The sequence below is a fragment of the Macrosteles quadrilineatus genome, unplaced genomic scaffold, assembly GCF_028750875.1.
Source record: "Macrosteles quadrilineatus isolate MER2022 unplaced genomic scaffold, UCM_ALF_1.0 Scaffold_2__2_contigs__length_208266976, whole genome shotgun sequence".
In the NCBI taxonomy this organism is placed as follows: Eukaryota; Metazoa; Arthropoda; class Insecta; order Hemiptera; family Cicadellidae; genus Macrosteles; species Macrosteles quadrilineatus.
The window spans coordinates 52,693,374-52,712,079 of record NW_026542595.1 but is presented as its reverse complement, the minus strand read 5'-3'; positions in this window follow the sequence as shown (position 1 = coordinate 52,712,079).

Sequence of the window (18,706 nt, the reverse complement as noted above, 5' to 3'; positions counted from 1 at the left end):
TTAATAAAAAAGATGGACAACTACCAGCTGTTAGAGGCCGCAAAAGACGTGCCTCACTTCCGGGGGGTGTACCTAAAAAACGAGCTAAAAAATCTAAAACCAAGAGTAAAAGAGTGCGGAATAGTTAATTTAGACAGTTCATCTGGCACACATTGGACAGCATATCGTAAAAATAAAGAAATTGTAATTTATTTTGACCCATTTGGAATCCAACCTCCAAAAGAAGTAATTAAATATTTTGAGGGATATAAAATCTACTATACAACTGATCAAATACAAGATTTAAATAGTTCTATTTGTGGAATTTTATGTTTATCATTCATAAAAAATTTGTGTTTATAAAAATGGATTCATTTACTATAACATTTTCGGGTACAGAGCCAGAGCTAAAGTCAGTGTTCTTTCCTCCCATAGAATTAAATGATGATTATGTAATTGGATTAGTAGATTTTCAAAGTTATAATTCTATATTTAATGTAAAAAACCACTTAATACTTTAACATATTACAAAGTAGAGAAAAAAACATTACCAAAGGGAGAGATCTTAGTTGATGATTTAAACCAGTTATTAGATGGTAAACTTAAAGTTATAATACATAAAAATGGAGAAGCATTCATCAATACTAAAGTCAAACTTTTATTCAAAGGGCTTATTCCAAAATTAAATCAACTTAAAGGCAACAAATTAACCATTGGAGAAGGTGATGATGTTTTCTATTATGACCACAAAGCTCCAGTTACAATAGAAATTTCTGAAGGAACATATGAGGTGGTTGAGCTTGCAAAGGAAATTCAAAAGCAAATCCCAGACTTTTTCCTTACAGCTAATAATAAAACTATGAAAGCGACATTACTTTCTAACCACGTGTTTGATTTTACAAAACCATGTTTAGGGTCTGTTTTATTGGGATTTAAAGGTGTTTCTACTCCTGGTGTTCAGTTACAATAGAAATTTCTGAATGAACATATGAGGTGGTTGAGCTTGCAAAGGAAATTCAAAAGCAAATCCCAGACTTTTTCCTTACAGCTAATAATAAAACTATGAAAGCGACATTACTTTCTAACCACGTGTTTGATTTTACAAAACCATGTTTAGGGTCTGTTTTATTGGGATTTAAAGGTGTTTCTACTCCTGGTGTTCAGTTTGAATCTACAAATAAAATAAACATTAATAATGTAAATGTGATTAGAGTAAAATGTAATATTGCAAACGGGTCCTATTTAAACGGAAACAAATCACTCACCATACATAGCTTTTATCCAGAAGCTCCTCCTGGCTACAAAATTATCGAAGTTCCAAGAAATATTATATATTTTCCTGTAAATAAGAGAAGTTTAGATGTTGTCAGTATTACATTTGCCGATCAACACGACAAGGCAATTGACTTTAACGGAGAAGAAACTACAATTACTTGTCATATAAAAAAGATATGAGAATTTATAAGAATTTATCTATAAGTGTACAAAATGCTAGGTTCCTAAAATCAATAGGACTAAAGTTAAAATTTTCTATTAATATAAATGGAAGATTTTCTAGATGTTACAGGGAAATCCCAATTCGACGATAGTGTGGTTAAAATTACAAATCACTCCTATGTTCCCCACAATACTTTAGCAATAAATAATTCTGATGAAATTCGAATATGTATTAATAATCAAGATTTGCTAACTCTGCCATGTAGGAGTTATCTGTATATTAAGGGAGAAATTGAAAATCATGATAAAGGTCATTTTATAAATAATGCATTTGCGTTCTTATTTGATGAAATTAGATACGAAGTTGCAGGTAAAGAAATAGACATTGTAAGAAACCCAGTAATTTCTAGTCTTATGAAAATATTGAGCTCTTACAATAAAACTACTAAATTGTCAAATGTAGCATTTGATTCTGACACGAATTTAAAAGAGTTCCATAAAGGTGGCAAGTTTAGTACTTGTTTGCCATTAGAGCTGTTAATGGGTGTATTTGAGGATTTTAATAAGGTATTAGTAAATGTCAAACAAGAATTGGTGTTGAAAAGATCCAAAAATGATTTGAATTGTATATAACCAACCACTAGTGCTCCAGCCAGTGGCACTGCTGATACGATTCCCAAAATTACACTTAACTCAATTCAATGGGTAATGCCACACGTGATACCATCAGATGGAGAGAAGTTACAATTACAAAAGATGTTATTGCAAAATAAAAATTTGCAAATTGCATTTAGAAGTTTAGAGTTACATGAACTTCCATCATATCCCAATACCACAAGACATACATGGTCAGTAAAGACGTCTTCAAGTTTAGAGAAGCCTAGGTATATTATATTTGGTTTCCAAACAGCTAGGGATAATAGTGCACGAAAAAGAACTGATGAATTTGATCACTGTAAATTAAAAAATCTCAAAGTATTTTTAAACTCTGAATGTTATCCTTATAGTGATTTAAATCTCGACTTTGAAAATGGAGATGTCTCTAAAGCTTATGAGATGTTTATGAGGTTTAGAGAGACTTACTATAATACTATCCCAGATCCTATGATTAGTAGGGCTGAGTTTATGAAGAAATATCCACTAATTGTAATAGACTGTTCTAGACAGAACGAAACTGTGAAGGAAGGAATTGTTGATATTAAATTAGAGATTGAAACTGCAGAAAATGTACCAACAAATACATCTGCATATTGTTTGATAATACATGATAAAGTGTTTGAGTACAATCCTTTGTCAAATGAGATAAATAAAATGTAAATAAAAGATGAAAAACATTCAACAAGAATTGGTTGACTCTGCAAATCAAATACGAGAAAAATATAGAGCTTTAACACGTGGCAGGTTTCTAGAGGCTGAAGAGAGGTTTCAAACATTCCAACCTTTAATAGAGCCATAACAAGAATTAAAAAAAAAATCACATCTATTGGTAAAACAGAGAGGCCTCAAATGGAGATATTCCCAATGACTCCATCTAGAATATCAATGATACCAAGATTACAGCAATCCACTCCACAGAAATTAGATTTTGGTCTTTTAGCATCAGACTCTTTAGGAAATTACCTCAGTAAAAGTAGTATGACAGACACTACATATGGTATTAGACGAGAAGCAAATAAATTTTTTATTGGAAATAAGGAAGTTGATATTGCCAATGATGATGTTACAGTTGCAAATAAAACCTACAAGGGGACAAAAGGTTTGTGGCAGTTGTTAACTTTAAAAGAACCTGAGAACTATACTCAAGCTGATTTGCAAAATTATAAAGAGATTTTGGAAGCTACAAATGGACATTTAAAGAGTTACAAAGATGGTGCACCAATTTCAAGTAATAGACATACTAAATATCTTAATATAATTAAACCTCTTTTTAAATCTGTTGGTGAAGGGTTGAGACAAGTGACTGTTAATAAAATAGACTATATTTATTGGGATGATCCTAATGAGCTTGTAGATAGGTTAAGACTTCTTTGGCTAAGTCGCCAAGCCGGTAACTCAGGAGTGGATAATGAAATAGATTCCATTATTGAGGAATTGAGAGAAAGTGGAATTATTTATTAAATAAATATATATGTTTATAGATAAATTTTATCGTTTATATAATCCATATAATAAGCCTGCAGAACCCAGGGCTAGTAGTGAACCTACTTTAAATTTACAAGACGATAGTTGGAATGGTTTAAACCGTAAAATTGGTAATGTTAAAGATGGGGAGTTTGTAGATGATGTACCAACTTTGAGACAGACATTAACTAGAAAAGGTTATGTCTTTTTACAAGGTAAAACTAAATATGAGTTTTTTGAATCTAAGAATAACAATTGGAATGCTAAAAAACAGAAAATTACTAATGTGGAAAAGGGTGAAAGTTTATATGATGTGCCCACTTTACAACAGACTTTAATACGAACAGATGGTGGTACATTTGTACAAGATAATAATAATTATGAATTTTTAGAATCAGAGAATGGTGTTTGGAATGCTAAGAAACGGAAAATTACTAATGTAGAAAAGGGTGAAAGTTTAAATGATGTGCCCACTTTACAACAGACTTTAATACGAAAAGAAGATGGTAAATTTGTACAAGATGATAATAATTATGAATTTTTAGAATCAGAGAATGGTGTTTGGAATGCTAAGAAACAGAAACTTAGCAATTTGATAGAAGGTACAGATAGTAAAGATGCTGTGAATGTTTCACAAGTTCCAAAAATGGAAGCAGGCTATTGGAGTTTTTATAATAAAAGGTTAGTACGTGTTAAACCTGCTATTGATGAAACTGACTGTGTTATAAAAGAACAGACTATAACTTTTGATAAAAAAGAAAAATGTTGGGATGCCAAAAAACAATTTATAAGGAATCTACCAGAGGGGGAACATTTGGATGATATTTGTCTAATGTCACAAGCTATGCATTACGATGGATCGAAATTTGTGTATGGAGAAAAAAATTTTAATTTGATGGAATACAATCCTGATTTATTAGTTGCTGACCCCACATCTTTGAGTGGATTTAAGTATATAGATAATAGACCATATATACCAGAAAACTATGTATTTAAAAGAATGGAAGATAATCTATTGATTGGGGCTAATGGTGATGTATTTAGAGTTACAGGAAAGGATGATGTTATAAAAAATGAATAAAATTGCATACGAACTTCATAAGCCTGCAAGAAAGAATTTCATTAGAAGGTCTTTTAAAGTATTGGGTATAAACGAAACCATACAAATAGATTTAATTGATATGCAAAACTATGCTAGAGAAAATTCTGGCAATAAATATATTTTAACTTTAATAGATACATTTTCTAAAAAAGCTTATGCTGCTCCACTAAAGAATAAGACAGGGTTAGTGGTTACAGAAGCCATTAAAACCATTCTACCAAAGGGGGTTAAAAACATTCAATCTGACAATGGAAAAGAATTTTTTAATCAATATTTTAGCAAACTAATGAAAAACTTAAATATTAATCACTATCACACTTTTTCTACAACTAAGGCTGCAATTGTGGAGAGGTTTCAGAGAACTTTAAAAAATTGGTTATATAGGGAATTTAGTGCTCAGGGAAGTTATAAATGGTTGGATTTACTTCCAAAGTTAATTCGAAAATATAATAATAAGGTGCATAGATCTATAGGTATGAAGCCTAACCAAGTGAATATTAAGAATAGTAAATATGTGCATGAGAGGTTGACTTCTAAAGTAGTGCAAGTTAAAAAGCCAAGATATAAGGTGGGTGATAGTGTGAGGATTTCCAAGTATAAACATGTTTTTAGTAAAGGATATACTCCAAATTGGACAGGTGAGCTATTTACAATAGCAGAAGTTAAGAATACAAAGCCTGTGACTTATATCTTGAAAGATGAAAATGGTAATATAATCAGGGGAGGCTTCTATACAGAGGAGTTGTTAAAGACCAAGTATAAAGACATGTATTTGGTAGAGAAGGTAATTAGGAGGAAGGGTGATTTATTGTATGTCAAATGGCTTGGGTTCCCAAGTAGCCCGAACTCGTGGATTTCCACTAAGGATGTCCAAGGGAGCGCGCCATGAGCCGGGAGCGCGCCATGAGCCGGGAGCGCGCCCGAGTTCGCGTACAAACCTCGCACTGTCAAGTTGATGATTTTGAGAATATACATGTGAATGCATGTGGATTTGAAATAGTAATGAAGTTGTACAATGGTATTGAACATTAATATAGGCTTGTATTGGCCGAGAGCTGGATTTTTAAAAAAGTGGTCAAAAAAAGCTCACCATGTTATTCTTATGGGGAAAACGTGCCTAAAGTGAGGACTCTTTCTGGGTTCGCCACTACTAGTCTGTTATAAAGGAACAACAATATAGAAAATCATCAGCCATTCAAGTCATTGATCAAGATATGGCAGAAGTATTGAAGTCTAGGCGATGTGATAGATCTGTCGCATTCGCACACTGCATATCAGGGGACTTCGGTAATGTTAGGCAAATGACAGCAGGTGTAGCTGTAAAGTTTAAAAATGAATCTGGGAAGCCCACTGCCTGGGATTGTGTCAGAGATCATTTAGCATATCAAAAAATTGACAATGGTGCTGGTGTATATAGTTTGGTAACAAAATTGAATTTTGATGGGAAGCCAAAAATGAAGGATTATGATGAAGCATTAAACAATTAACCACTTGGTTCAAAAGTGCAAACTATAAGCGCCTTATTTGTTCTCCATTAGGATGTGTCAGAGACAAGGTGCCAATCAAGCACTTCATATCAAACATTGTTCAATTTCAAAGGGAAACTGGAGCTAAAGTTGAAATTGTAACTTACCGGCAGAACTCAGCTAGAAGAATGTTAAACAACGGTCTTGAGCATGAACAGTTTATAAACACCTTAAGAAAACTCATAAAGGAAGAAGCAACCTCACTCAAGAATACAATTTTATCATAAAATCTTAACCGAGACGGATGGTCCATTGCTGTTTCACAATCATCAACCTCTTCTTCCTCGCCTGGGAAAGATGGGACCACTTTCAAGCTGAATACATCAACCAACTAGGGCTAAAAACGACAACGACCAGAAAAGCAGCGAGACGAGCAAACAACAGTGTGATGATTGTGAAGTGTTAAAGCAGAGCACAGTTTCAAGTGAGCCAATCAAGACAACTAGTATTATTCAACCTACTCACTGCACAGATGACACTCAACAGACACTCGACCCCAACCACTCATAGTGTACTTAATTTAGACAATAACACAATATACTATGTAAATAATGAAGACCACCTTATTTCCAAAAGTAATTTTTTAGAACCACAAATACGGCCCTGGTTGCCAATCAAGTAACTAAGACTCCAAAACAAAATTCCTACTATTATAATAAATCAACAGCGATCAAAAATTTAAGTATCTTCCATCAAAACATCCAACATTTCCAATCTAGGATCGACTCTTTAATTATAACAATTGAGGAATTAAACTCGGAAGTAATTATCTTAACTGAACATAAGCTAAAGGAGCATGAAATTGAAAAGTTAAATATACCGGACAATGTAGTTGCTAATTGGTATGCTAGAACAGATTACAATGGTGGAGGAGTAATTATTCTTGTATCTGAAAAAATTTCATTTAAAAATAAAAAAATTCACCAAATTAAAAACCTTAATCAGGACAAAATATTTGAATCTTCTTCAACAGAAATAAAAATTAATAAAGAAAAGCTAATAATTGTTGGGATATACAGCACAATTTCTGAAAATATAGATGATTACTTGCATAAATTAAATGAATTTTTGAGGACAGTAAATGAGAAAAAGAAAAAGAAAAATATTGTGATCGGAGGTGACTTTAACATTGATGTTCTGAAGGAAGGAAAAAAGAAAAATGATTTTTTTTTAATATTGTGGTCTTCATTATGCAGTAAATATTCCCACAAGAGTAACTGAAACAGGTGAATCAGCTATTGAAAATTTGTTCACTAACACAGATTATACAAGTTATAAAGTAGAATGTTTTATCACTGCCTTATCTGATCACGATGGACAACTTTTCAATTATTTAATACCTAAAGTTAAAAGTTATAAGAATTCAAAATTAACTATGGAGGGCAGAAAATTTAGCCAGTAAAGTATGAAAATGTTTCTTGATGATCTTGAAAATGAAGATTGGAACCTGCTTTATATTAGACCTGTAGAGGAAAAATTCACATATTTCTATGATATTTTAAAATATTACTTTAATTTGCGATTTCCAAAAACTAAAATTGATTACATTTTTTACAAAAGTGTAAACCTACGTTTATACAAACGAGTTTGCGAACTAGCATGATCGGACTATGGGAACAGGGGTTCACGGGGGTTTTATGGGGTAAAAGTTGGTTTTTCCCATTTTTGACCCTAAAAACCTGAAGTTTTAAAATTTCTTTCTTAACCATTTTGTAGAGCTTATATGATGGGAAAATAGATTGAGAAAAATTCGATACAGGGAGAGAGATATTTGTATCAAATGAAATAGCTGACATGCACGTGTTGCCAAAACGTGCTGGAGAAACGGAAGGAAATTATACCACTCGTAATCGTATCATGGGCGATCACGAAGTGTTCAAAATGAAGTTCCCAATGAAAGATGCTGAATTGTTCAAGGGAACCAATTTGTTAATGGGAGAGGTGACATCTGTGAGGAATAGGCGAGAACTCTACGCCCCTAGACTCCAAAAATATTTAAGGTATAAATCAACACTTAACTACAAGTCAGTGTTGAACATGCGCTATGTACCTTAAGAGTCACTAGAATGCATTAGAAGGAAAACTAGATAACCCGTCCGGCATATAATAGACGTAATAGACCCATAATAGACCCATTCCCATTTTGGGTTTTCGGACGAAGTTAGGATACCAACAAAAAGCGCACTTTTATGCTTAATGTGTAACCCATTAAAAAGTCAATTGGGGATCTCCAGACTTTTTATTAGCCCTGTATATATCGGGCTGTTTTGACCAGAGTTATCGTGCTTATGGACACATAGACACACTCACACATACGCCTATATATACTGTCGTCTTAGGACGACGTTATAACTTTAAAACGGTGCATGATGACGTAGATTTTCTCCTTACACCCAATGGGCCCCCATGATGAAATTTGATCCCTATGTACACAGAAAATTAGGTTGGTACTACCAGTAATGGTATGCGAAATTGAGTTGTGATATCCCTTTAGTTTAATATTTAATAATTCCTCCTAACACTTATATTGTCACCGGGTATAACGAAATCTATATACAGAATAACATTTGTAAATAATAATTTTTAATATAAATTTATTTTCAATTAATAGCAAGTAGAAAAAGTAAAAGCGGAAAATAATAACTAAAAAAACAGAAATTATGTTTTCAACAAGTTTTGCGGGTTTCAAGTTTTTAAAAAGTTCTATAGTTTTTCTACTTTTTATACGGAAAGTAAATAAAAGAAACGTCTTATAACACTTAAAACATATATTTACGCTTATACTGTTACTCACAAGACAGGTAAGTGGTACCACTTACCACCTTTTTTGTATATTTACCGTCTTGTAAGTAACAGTATAAGCGTAAATATATGTTTTAAGTGTTATAAGACGTTTCTTTTATTTACTTTCCGTAAATTTAATAACACGTACAATGCTGATCAAGAAGTTATTTACTTTTTATACAACTCATCAAACCGAAAATATCTGTTTAAAATCTTGCTCAATTCAACAGTGCAAGATTTTTTCATTTAAACTCGATTTATATTTTTTATTGGGTATGGGTTTATAGGTACTGTACATTTTTAGATTAAAACGAGAGGAAGACCTCCAACCGATGACTCTAGTTTCATCCGAGAATTGTTGTTAAAGAAAAAGAGGAAATTGTGGTGAATGGTCGGTTAAAAGGACCGAAAAATGAAATATGGTGGAAACTAAAGGAGACTTACGGTATAAATAAAACCACTAAAGCTCTGTACACATGTGTAAAATGTAACAGATAGAATTTTAAAGAAGTTTTGGGTTTAATCGAATTGTCTACTCTACAGCAGAACAAACTGATATTCACTTTGAAGAGAATATTTCAATAGGATAAGAATGCACCAGCGATAGTGATGAATCCGGGATAAAGTCTGACGATTTGGACGAATTCACAATACCTATTCAAACATTGGAAGATAGACACTCCACAGCAATAGAAATATTTATCCCAAAAGATAAATGGCGGGCAATAGAACCAGAAGAGAAGATTTACATGAGAAATGTTAAATATCTATCTTCGTCATATGATAAATCAAAACGAAGGTAGGTTGTTTTGAAGCCTAGTATTTGGACTGATGTTTTTAATAGTGCCGTCTGGGATTCGCTGAAATGGCCTTGTTCATGAAGTTTTAAAGGGAACTAAATTAGTTGTACAGATGAAGCTAAGTATTGGCTAGCAGCAAGAGCAAGCTGTAAATGAGGCAACAAATTGATTATAACATGCCCAAACCCCCCACCTGAGAACCCAAAACACCATGGTCTGAAGCTACTGTAGATGTCCAAATCTTTGGTGATAAGAATGCACATTACAACACAACGAAAAAAATACACAAGCGACCCTTTTCAAGCGACAAGAGAAGAAAGCTAGGGGAGGAAATGGTTGAGAAAGACCTAAAAGCGACACGAGTTAGGAAGGACATGGCTAGTGAAGTTATGGACATGCACTAAATCATGACACCATTTTCAACCGATTTGCTCAAGTGGCGGGGCGGATGACGTCATCACCGGCGGCGGTTTTTCCTCATTTACTCGCGTGTTTTAAGAGCACAAATCATAAAGCTTATATATTGTTGTAGCACAAAATGAGCACTAAATCATGACACCATTTCAACCGATTTGCTCAATGTGGCGGGGCGGATGACGTCATCACCGGCAGCAGTTTTTCCTCATTTACTCGGGTGTTTTAAGAGCAAAAATTATAAAACTTATATATTGTTGTAGCACAAAATGAGCACTAAATCATGACACCATTTTCAACCGATTTGCTCAATGTGGTGGGGCGGATGACGTCATCACCTGCGGCAGTTTTTCCTCATTTACTCGGATGCTTTAAGAGCACAAATTATAAAACTTATATATTGTTGTAGCACAAAATGAGCACTAAATCATGACACCATTTTCAACCGATTTGCTCAATGTGGCGGGGCGGATGACGTCATCACCGGCGGCAGTTTTTCTTAATTTACTCGGGTGTTTTAAGAGCACAAATTATAAAACGTATATATTGTTGTAGCACAAAATGAGCACTAAATTTCTATGAACAATACATTGATAATTCCTTTGGTGGCGGGCTGAACGTGAAGTTAGCCCCGCCAACAGTTTTTATAATTTTTTGGTGTGTTATTGTTGAGCAAAAATTTTTTTATATGTACCTTTGAAAAGCACAAATTTAGCACTAAATTATGGACAAGTTTTTATAATTTGTGCTCATTATGGTGGGGCCAACTTCACGCGGGTGTTATATACAGTATACGGGTCCCTAGCCAATGCAGTCTTTTCCCTTTTACTCTTGTTCCTGTAAAGAAGTAGATCTTCAAGTGTTTAACCCTTAAGTTGAGGTAAGAGTTTTATGTTATTTTTGGTAGGATAATTTTAAAACAAAAGGTTATTTCAGGAACAAATTTAAAGACATTGAACCGGATTGATCACATTAAAATGTGTAAGTTATAGTAATTTGAGATGTAAATATGTGAACATATGGTTGTAAACTTGTTCTTTCGGGTCCATTTTCAAAAGCTTATTTTATTGTGTTTAAATATGTAATTATACTCCCCGCAAACTTTCGTGGCGGCTGAGGGATTAGGACGGCCGGGTGGTGGCCAGGCCCCTAATTAGCCCTCGCTCGGCTGCACTGGGTTTTGACCATGAGTCAAGCACTAGGCGTAATGCATAGATGATAGAGTTTTAGTATATATCACCATAAAGTGTATTAAATAACGTCATTTTTGTAACCTGCATCAAATAACAAGAACATTGAGCCCAAACACGAAATAATTACGATGATTTTAAGTATATACTTGGTTTTAAAATAAGAGACAGTTTTTAGAACAAGGTATATATTTAAGGTTACTGTATTTACAAACTATTTACACTACTGTTCACTAACTATATGCAATTTACAATTTTGTACGGTACAGAGAATATTGTCCAAATCACGCCGGAGATGAATGTGAAACAAAATGATAATTGCGATATTATTAAATACAGGCCTACACTTTGTTTTAGTATAAAATCATAGAATAAATTATATACATTTTAGACAATTTAAAAACTATTCACAATACTGTTCAAAATCCATTTACTATTATGTTATCCAGATCCACTCATGAGCTGAATGTGTAACAAAATATTTTCAATATTAACAAGTACAGACCTACACGTTTTTAAAGAATAATACACAGTTTTCAGATCAAGATATATATCTAAGAGCATTTACAATTTTTTCTTGGTGTTTTGATGATAATGCGCCTCTTTCGTGTAGATGTATCTTGTGATTCGGCTTCTTCAATATCACTTGTTAAGTAAATCAACATTTTCCATCGGAATGACTTCTGATCACGTGTCTTCTTCATTTCACGTAGTTGCGCATTAATTTTGTTAAGCCAACTTCGTCTTATGAAAAACCGAAACCACTGTAAGTAATCGTAAATATATATCTTCATCTAAAAACGATATATTATTCTCAAACAAAGTGTAGGCCTGTACTTAATAATATCACAATTATTTGGTATCTCATTCAGCTCTTGCGTGACTTTGGACGACATTCTCTGAACATAATTGTAAATAGTAAATAGTTAGTGAACAGTAGTGTAAATAGTTTGTAAATACAGTAACCTTAAATATATACCTTGTTCTAAAAACTGTCTCTTATTTTAAAACCAAGTATATACTTAAAATCATCGTAATTATTTCGTGTTTGGGCTCAATGTTCTTGTTATTTGATGCAGGTTACAAAAATGACGTTATTTAATACACTTTATGGTGATATATACTAAAACTCTATCATCTATGCATTACGCCTAGTGCTTGACTCATGGTCAAAACCCAGTGCAGCCGAGCGAGGGCTAATTAGGGGCCTGGCCACCACCCGGCCGTCCTAATCCCTCAGCCGCCACGAAAGTTTGCGGGGAGTATAAGTTATTATATTATTTCATAGCATGATTTTCATAGCATATAGCATGAACTATATTATACTGCGCTTAAATTCACTTTGTTCTATTTTGTCTTTGATGCTCTATTTTTGTGTTATTTCTGTGTCATATTAATTGTACCTGCAACTGAATCAACTTAAATTATTGAATTTAGTAGTTATTATTGCATGTAAGCGGCTTTAAAAGAAAAATGTATAGTAATATTCTGTATACCTAATCAAACATATTTTGAAAAATGGCGATTGCCGTATGTACGAATAAATAAATAAGTTGGTAGTATTCAGGTAGCAATGGACAATTATTTTGTAAATGAAATAATAAAAACAGTAATAATTTTTTTTTATGTGTGCAGGATGCTGTAGTAACTACTGTATATGGATACGGTATTGCGTTGTCACCTAGAGTCATGAACAGTAAATTCAACTTTGTTGGAAAGTATAACTGTTTTTTACGGAAAGTAAATAAAGAAACGTCTTATAACGTTCATTCTGTCCCTCAAAGCCATATTTAACACGGCATTAGTCAGCACTCACTAAAGCTGACAAAATTGTTATAACCATTGTTACAGCCTTTTTAGAGAAATACAATTTTATATGCTTTTTGCTGATAAACTAGCTTTAAAACTACAAATTCAAAAAAAAAAATACAAACATAGATATATGATTGATTATAACCTTTATGACACGCATCAACAATGAAGAATCAGTCAAGCAGTCCAAGCCCACCGGTATGGAAAATGGTAAAGCGACAACAGGACTGAATTCGACCTGGGCCAGCCCGAGCCCTCTGGGGCAGTCATGTGGAATAATGCGAGGGTGCGACATTAGGACTGACTGGAATCTCCCCGTTCTCCCTGCCTAACAAACCCCTGGACAAATAGTGAACTAATGGGATAGTGAACGGGTCGGCTCATGGAATCGTTCACGGAAATATTTATTATTCCTTTTAATTTGTCAGCAATTGTCATTATTAATATAATTTAAACAGGTATAATTTTCTTTGTATATAATAACTAGCCGCTATATCAGTGCCTTGCAACGAGATCAAGATTCAGAAGAGAGAATTTTGGTTCCTTTAAAATGCCGTAAAATGGTTGTTTGATCATCCATTTATTTAGATACGAAATTAAACTGTACCCCTTAGCTTGATAACAGTCCGTTTTGTTACCTCAGACTGTGAACACTTATTTAGGCTAGTGATTAGACTAGTTGAATTCATAAATTTTAATAAAACTATTGATTGGTAAAGTTAAACTAAAATATACAAAACAGAATACGCACAATACAATGCAATTTGTTGTTGTTATACAAATAAATAATCATGCCAGATTTTAATAAGGCAACAAATTGAAAGAATAACATACAGATAAGTACAGATGAGGTATTTTAACATGGAAAGTTCCCTTTAGAAAGAGGGCAATTTATGAAATTATGCATAGTTTTGGTGTAAGGTTTCTCGTCATGACGAACATTTTAAGTATGTGATTTATGGAGGTGTGACCTTACGTTTTCTCAAACGTTCATGGGTACTTTGGGATTTATATATAGAATATTTTTTTACCAAATAAATCATGAACAACTAAACGATTTGACGTACAGCGTTACGATGTTGTACAAATCTTTAGTTATTATTTACTTTTTTGCGCTTAATTATACTAAAATACCATTAACCGTTTCAAAATAGAAAAAAAAATCTACCGGAATCCCTGAGCGAAATTCCTAAACTCCAAATAACTTGTTGTGTATTCAAATGTGAAATATCGACATTTTATTTATTTTTTAGGCCATATAAAGACAATTAGTAAAATTCTATTCAGCGGTGTCAGTAGATTATTTTCTAACTTTGAATTCATGTATTTATATCGGACTTCGCGTTGAAGCAGGAAACTAAAAGAAATTTTTAATTACAATTATTTTAAATATTTGTTCGGAATGTATCTTATACTTATAAAAAGCAAAGCCCTCACTGACACACTCACTCACTCACTCATCACTAATTCTCCCACTTCCCATTTACCTAGGAGGCTGAAATTTGGTACACCGATTCTTTAGGCATTAAATAGAAAAACTAAGTTGTTTTTATTCTGATCGGACTCTCGGGCTCCGCCCCAGTGGCTCTGGAGTTTCCCATGTTAACCCTATGATTTTTCATGTTTAAAAGGAATTAATGAATCTTATCAGCTGTTTCAATTAAACAAGTTGGTTCTGTTCTATGATGTTCAATAGCATTAAAGTTACAAGGATTACCAACAGGGTGCAGCACTATATTTTTTTTTATTTATGACAACAGCTAATTTGCAACTAAAAGGTGAGTGAGCGTAGCGAACGAACTTCAACCAGGACGTGATTGAGCCATGCGAACGAGCTCATCTTGAAAATTAAGAAGTTAAACGGGGCAAAACCCGCGGGTACAGCTAGTATTATTATAAACGTATCTTTCTATCTTAATATACAGGGTGAATCTCGTAAGGTGTCCAGTATTGATTTCAGACAAACCGTTGGTCCTAAGATGATGAAGTAAAATCATTTCCCACTAAACCAACCCCAAGGAATAACGTAAAAATATTTTTAACGATTTTTAAATGCAGGGTGTACTAGAAAATGAGGGCCACTAGTCCGAATCTACGAAATATCAAATACAAACGTATATCATGTTATACATCAAATTAAAGCTCTTTTTAATCCAAACCATTTGGCGGAATCGGATTTTCCAAACCATTTGGCGGAATCGGATTTTGATTATATTGATTCATTTCAAAATGGCGGCTGTTTTTGTGAAAAAATTAATATATTTTTGAATGCCCTGTATTTTCCTAAAAAATGCAGATATCTTGATTCTGATTCAAATGTTGTATTCCTTATGAGCTAAGCTTTATTTTGATATGCAACACTTTAATATTATCTCAAAAACTGAAAGTTTCAAAAATATCAGTTTTTTAAAATAGCCTATGTAAAAAGCCAAAACTCAACAATTTCAAATAGCACCATATGTCAAATAGCATATCATTTTAAAGGTATTGCAATTCTAAGAAACTTTTAAATTTAAACCTTATGCGTATCTATTTTGGTTTTCGAGTTATCAACAAAAAACATGTTTTCCCACTTTAAAACGCATGTCATTTGTTAAACGTGGTGGTAAAGGCTGGACCATAGTTCTAGGCGTCTGGCTGACGCATGCACATTAATTTGCTGTGTATAGCTTTAATTTGATGTATGACATGATATACGTTTGTATTTGATATTTCGTAGATTCGGACTAGTGAACCTCAGTTTCTGGTACACCCTGTATTTAAAAATCGTTAAAAATATTTTTACGTTATTCCTTGGGGTTGGTTTAGTGGGAAATAATATTACTTCATCATTGTAGGACCATCGGTTTGTCTGAAATCAATACTGGACACTTTACGAGATTCACCCTGTAGTACTCGCCTAAAATCAAAAGTGTGTCACTGATGTAGCATGTAACCTCAGGTAGTATAAATATTTTGTTACTTAAGTTCTAGCTATGTGATGGACAGTATCCTCTGTTTAGCAATCACTTGTGAAAGATTGAAATATATTTGTGACAATAAAGAAATATTTCATTTCTAAAACAACACTTCACCACGACAAAATTTGGTTCCGTTAATTATTGAGATTTTCTATATTTATCAACTTCCCGTTCACTTGACGCATTGTCAACGAATAGAAACATCTGCGTCGTGCTAGGAATTCCAGGAAGGGTCACACATTCCCTTTCCTCTGTTCATAGTTCTCAATATTCTGTAATCTGGACCTTCCAGCTATTAGGTTGTATTTAATGAGTTACTGGGAAATAATTTATCCACTACAACACCAATGCCAATGAACTTTCTGAAATATGTTCGTAGAAAATAACAGATCAGTGTCCGTCCAAAACAAACCCTATGACCTCAAATTTATGAGCTGCATTTGCCGCAATCCGAAAAGTTAGTGAGATGCGTTCATTTAATTTAATGTCATTTTATTTTCCACGGAAATGCCATTTACAATAATAACAATCAGTGAAGATTATAACTAAGAATGTATAAACTTCAAGACTGACTTAGAAACTATACAACATAACAACATTTCATCAACAATTGCATCAATATAATCAATCAACAATAACCGCTACAATCTGTTCATAGTTCTCAATATTCTGTAATCTGGACCTTCCAGCTATTAGGTTGTATTTAATGAGTTACTGGGAAATAATTTATCCACTACAACACCAATGCCAATGAACTTTCTGAAATATGTTCGTAGAAAATAACAGATCAGTGTCCGTCCAAAACAAACCCTATGACCTCAAATTTATGAGCTGCATTTGCCGCAATCCGAAAAGTTAGTGAGATGCGTTCATTTAATTTAATGTCATTTTATTTTCCACGGAAATGCCATTTACAATAATAACAATCAGTGAAGATTATAACTAAGAATGTATAAACTTCAAGACTGACTTAGAAACTATACAACATAACAACATTTCATCAACAATTGCATCAATATAATCAATCAACAATAACCGCTACAATACTATCACATAGCAATTTTAAACCTATATATTTACCCTGTCAAACATTAATTTTTCATAAATTTACTCATATGAAAAGGCTAAATTCACATTAGGCCTACATACAAAACACCCCCGCCGCAGCAAACCTGCAGACTGAGCGAATTTCCATTTGCCTAATTTGATTTTCAATTAAATTTAATTACCTATTAAATTATAGCTAAAAATACAGAAATGTACCGCTACTTTCCAATATATATTGACTTAAAGAATCAAATAGAAGGACGCTAAGGCGTTTTGATTATTAATTATAGTACAAAACAATAAAAAGAAAAATAATTTAAAATAATTCGTATGGACACAGTTAATAATACAATTATTATCCTTACATGTTAACATGAAAACATGAAAACATGTTAAAATTTTCAAAATAAAGTTATTTTACTCAAGTCTTTTTTATGGTTGCATAGTAATTTGTATTACAAAATATTTATGTTGATATATTTTATTGTCAAAATGTAATTTTATTGTAATTAATTGTATGTACTGTATCAGGCTTAAATTTGTATTTTGTTTATAGAAGTTTTTAATGTTTTATAGATATTTATGCGTTTTTATAAGTAATATTTTGAAAACTTTAAGTGCCCTTTTTGCTTTGTTCATAATATGTTAAAGTGTCTTTGTTAAGTTGTCTTTGTGTACTGTAAATATTATTTAAATGTCTTTTTTTTTATTCAGACTGAGCTGCTTTTAATGGAAGTATCGCTTTTGTAAATAATAGTAAATATAGTGTACAGGTACGACTAAACGTTTTATTGCATTGTAATTCATTGTATATATCAGACTTAAATTTTGTGTTTTTATAGTAGTTCTTAATGTTTTATAGTTATTTATTTTTTCTTGTCAACGTGTAATTTTATTATAATTAATTGTACATATTATTCTTAAATTTCTATTTTGTTTGTATTCGTTTTTTAATGTTTCATAGTTTTTTATGTGTTTTTCTAAGAAATTTGTGAACGTTAAAAAGTGTCTGTGTAAACTGTATAGGATATTTAAATGTATTTTTTTTGTTCAAACTGAGCTGGTTTTAATGCAAGTAACGTTTTTTATAAATAATAGTAAATAGTGCACAACTAAACAGGTTTTTTAATTTACTCCTTGTATTTCCATTCACGATACATTATGTAACTTACGAAATAATAGAGCCTATATTTCAGTCATTATTTAACGGATCTAACATTAAACATTTTTAGTCTTGATCTGGGAAAAAATATGCCGCACAGTTAAGTTCTCTCAAAAACACGACACAGCAATTAGGGGAACGATTCCATGAGGTGATGCGTTCTCAGCGACCTAGTGAACGACTCCATTAGGTGATTAGTTCTCTTGCCTATGTCTGTGAGGGTAGGGAGAACGGGAAGAAAGGGACGCGGAGAGGGAGATCTCCCTCAGTCCTAATGTCGCACCCCTGAAATTATCCGCATGGCTGCGCCTGCGGACCCAGAACGGACCAGGTCAAATTCAGTCCTGTTGTCACACCACCATGGAAAATGAT